The sequence below is a fragment of the Cryptomeria japonica genome, unplaced genomic scaffold (assembly GCF_030272615.1).
Source record: "Cryptomeria japonica unplaced genomic scaffold, Sugi_1.0 HiC_scaffold_461, whole genome shotgun sequence".
NCBI classification, from domain to species: domain Eukaryota; kingdom Viridiplantae; phylum Streptophyta; class Pinopsida; order Cupressales; family Cupressaceae; genus Cryptomeria; species Cryptomeria japonica.
In genome coordinates, this window is record NW_026729281.1 from 948 (window position 1) to 5,000 (window position 4,053).

The following is a 4,053-nucleotide window of genomic DNA, read 5'->3' on the forward strand; positions in this document are numbered from 1 at the left end:
GACCCATCATGGGTCTTGGAACGCATTTGTGGTCCTTGGGTCCCATTTTGCATCCCGAAACTTGTGTTTTGGTGCTTGATCCCTATTTTGGGTGCCCACCTTGCACCAAGTGCGCACCCGGGGCAAACCGAGCGCCTTGGTGCACCGGGGCAAGATCGAGCGTGCACCCGAGGCGCCCCGAACATGCACCAAGGTGCACTCGGCCCACATGTGAGCGCAGGTCGTTGCGCCCGAGGTGGTGTGTGGGCACCGCGTTGCAGACGGGACACTGCACGCACACGACGCCCCCTCCAGGTGCACGCACGTAGGCCGGGCCGGGTGCACACCCGACGCCCTAGCAAGGTGCGCGCACCCGGGCAGGGCTCACACTTGGCGAACGGGGCGCACTTCGCGAGGGAGGGTGTGCACCTCGACGGGGGTGGGTGGCCGGGGTGGATTCGCACGTGGGTCGCGGTTTGCTAAGTACACACTGCGACAAGCTCATAACGGGTGCGATCATACCAGCGTTAGTGCACCGGATCCCATCAGAACTCCGCAGTTAAGCGCGCTTGGGCCGGAGTAGTACTGGGATGGGTGACCTCCCGGGAAGTCCCGGTGTTGCACCCTTTTTTAGTTTTTCGCCGGGCGTCGCAATGCTATTTGAATAAACCTTTTGCCCGTTTGCGTTCTCGTCGGGGCCGGGCCGGGCCGGGGTGCGCTGCCCGCACTACCGCGCGCGCGGGGGCGACACCGAGCGCGCACCCGAGGCGCCCCGAGCACACAGGCCACGGTGCAACCCGGGCGTTGTGCGCGCACCCCGGTGCGCCCGAGGTGCTGCGCGCGCACCCAGGTGAAATCGGTGTGCACCTCGGCCAGTGCGCGCTCGGTCGAGTCGCGCACGTTGGCCAAGGTGCACGGTGATGTTTCTTACTCTAAGGTTCCGCACCAGACGCCCGGGACAGGTGAGCGAAGCTGGGCGGGGCCGGGTGCGCGGCCGGGGCAGGTGCACGCAGCTGGAGAGAGCTTTGGAGCACACTTCGGAGCGCACCAATGATGCGCTCCATTCAAAAGTTTCCTGAAAAGGCAAAAAAAGTTGAGATTATAGAATTTCCCACTTGAGAGATTGTAAAAAAAAAAAATTTAAAATGAAGGAAACGCGGGTGCCAAGGTGTGCGCAGCCCAGCCAAGGTGTGCGCACCAAGGCGCCCACCCTGGCGAAGGTGCACGCAAGGTGCGCACCCGAGGCAAACCGGACAATTAACCCAACTTTCGACTTCGCGCGCACCTTGGAGCGCACTTCGGAGCGCTCCTTGGTGCGCACCAATCTTGGGCACCTCGGAGTGCACCATGGCGCCCACCAAGGTGCGCACCCGGGGCAAACCGAGCTCCGACTTCGTGCGCACCTTGGAGCGCACGAAAGGTGCGCACCATGGCGCCCACCAAGGTGCGCAGCCCAGCCAAGGCGTGCGCATCAAGGTGCGCACCCTGGCGAAGGTGCGCACCCGGGGCAAACCGAGCTCCGACTTCGTGCGCACCTTGGAGCGCACAAAAGGTGCGCAACCCAGCCAAGGTGTGCGCACCCCGGTCAAACCGAGCTCCGAATCGTGCGCACCAGAGGTGCACGCCATCGTGCGCACCTTGGAGCACACTTCGGAGCCCTCCTTGGTGCGCGCCGATGTTGCGCACCTCGGAGCGCACCCGGGGAAAACAATGCAATTAACCCGACTTTCGACTTCGTGGGCACCTCGGAGCGCTCTCGGGTTCGCACCTCGGAGCACACCGAGGTGCGCACCTTTGATGCGCTGCCTTCACCAATTTCCAGAAAAGGCAAGAAAACATTGAGAAGGTGTGCGCACCGAGGTGCCCACCCTGGCGAAGGTGCACGCGAGGTGCGCACCCGGGGCAAACCGGGCTCCGACTTCGTGCACGCCGCACCTTGGAGCACACTTCGGAGCGCTCCTTGGTGCGCACCAGGGCGCGCAACCCAGCCGAGGTGCCCACCCCGGCGAAGGTGCACGCGAGGTGCGCACCCGGGGCAAACCGGGCTCCGACTTCGTGCACGCCATGGTGCCCACCGCGGCGAAGGTGCACGCGAGGTGCGCACCCGGGGCAAACCGGGCTCCGACTTCGTGCACGCCGCACCTTGGAGCACACTTCGGAGCGCTCCTTGGTGCGCACCATGGTGCCCACCAGGGCGCGCAACCCCGCCGAAGGTGCACGCGAGGTGCGCACCCGGGGCAAACCGGGCTCCGACTTCGTGCACGCCGCACCTTGGAGCACACTTCGGAGCGCTCCTTGGTGCGCACCATGGTGCCCACCAGGGCGCGCAACCCCGCCGAAGGTGCACGCGAGGTGCGCACCCGGGGCAAACCGGGCTCCGACTTCGTGCACGCCATGGTGCGCACCGCGGCGAAGGTGCGCACCCGGGGCAAACCGGGCTCCGACTTCGTGCACGCCGCACCTTGGAGCACACTTCGGAGCGCTCCTTGGTGCGCACCAGGGCGCGCAACCCAGCCGAGGTGCCCACCCCGGCGAAGGTGCACGCGAGGTGCGTACCCGGGGCAAACCGGGCTCCGACTTCGTGCACGCCGCACCTTGGAGCACACTTCGGAGCGCTCCTTGGTGCGCACCATGGTGCCCACCAGGCCGCGCAACCCAGCCAAGGTGTGCGCACCAAGGTGCACGCGAGGTGCGCACCCGGGGCAAACCGGGGTCCGACTTCGTGCACGCCGCACCTTGGAGCACACATCGGGGCGCTCCCGGGTTCGCACCGGCGTTGCGCACCGTGGTGGGCACCTCGGAGCACACCAAGGTGGGCAGCGAGGTGCGCACCTTTGATGCGATGCCTTCACTAATTTCCATAAAAGGCAAAAAAAAAACGAGATTTTAAAATTTCCGTTTTGAAAGATAGTGAGAAAAAGGGAATGCTGGTGCCATCTTGAGCCCGCCCTGGTGCGCAGCCCAGCCAAGGTGTGCGCACCAAGGTGCCCACCCTGGCGAAGGTGCGCGCCCGGGCAATTAACCCAACTTCCAACTTCGCGCGCGCCAGGGTGGGAGCGCACCCAACAACCGGGCCTGGGAAGAGCCAATGCGAGAAACCCCACCAAACGCTCTGACAAAAAAAGAGGGGGCGCTCCAGTAACCCCGCTTCGGAGCGCACCCTGGGCAAACCCAGCCAAGGTGCCCACCCCGGCCAAGGTGCAGGCGAGGTGCGCACCCGGGGCAAACCGGGCTCCGACAACGTGCACGCCGCACCTTGGAGCACACTTCGTAGCGCTCCCGGGTGCGCACCTCAGAGCACACCAAGGTGGGCAGCGAGGTGCGCACCTTTGATGCGCTGCCTTCACTAATTTCCAGAAAAGGCAAAAAAAAAAGGAGATTTTAAAATTTCCGTTTTGAAAGATAGTGAAAAAAACGGAACGCGCGTGCCATCTTGAGCCCGCCCTGGTGCGCAGCCCAGGTAAGGTGCCCACCCTGGCAAAGGTGCGCACCCGGGCAATTAACCCTACTTCCGACTTCGTGCGCGCCAGGGTGGCAACCGGGCCTCGGAAGAGCCAATGCGAGAAACCCCACCAAACGCTCCGACAAAAAAAGAGGCGGCGCTCCAATAACCCCGCTTCGGAGCGCAGCCGGGGCAAACCCAGCCAAGGTGCCCACCCCGACGAAGGTGCACGCGAGGTGCGCACCCGGGGCAAACCGGGCTCCGACAACGTGCACGCAGCACCTTGGAGCACACTTCGAAGCACTCCCGGGTGCCCACCGGCGTTGCGCACCGTGGTGGGCAGCGAGGTGCGCACCTTTGATGCGCTGCCTTCACTAATTTCCAGAAAAAGGCAAAAAAAAATGAGATTTTAAAATTTCCGTTTTGAAAGATAGTGAAAAAAAAGGAACGCGGGTGCCATCTTGAGCCCGCCCTGGTGCGCAGCCCAGGCAAGGCATGCGCACCAAGGTGCCCACCCGAGGTGCACACCCGGGGCAAACCGGGCTCCGACTTCGTGCAGGCCGCACCTTGGAGCACACTTCGGAGCGCTCCTTGGTGCGCACCATGGTGCCCACCAGGGCGCGCAACCCAGC

The 4,053-nt window shown here is 64.2% G+C and overlaps 1 non-coding gene across 1 annotated transcript; it reads left to right on the plus strand.

Moving 5' to 3' along the window:
• Positions 1–487: 487 nt before the first annotated feature.
• LOC131871765 (5S ribosomal RNA) lies at positions 488–606 on the plus strand. Its single transcript, XR_009369970.1, has one exon. It is a non-coding gene; the product is annotated as a 5S ribosomal RNA (ribosomal RNA).
• The last annotated feature ends 3,447 nt before the right edge of the window (positions 607–4,053 follow it).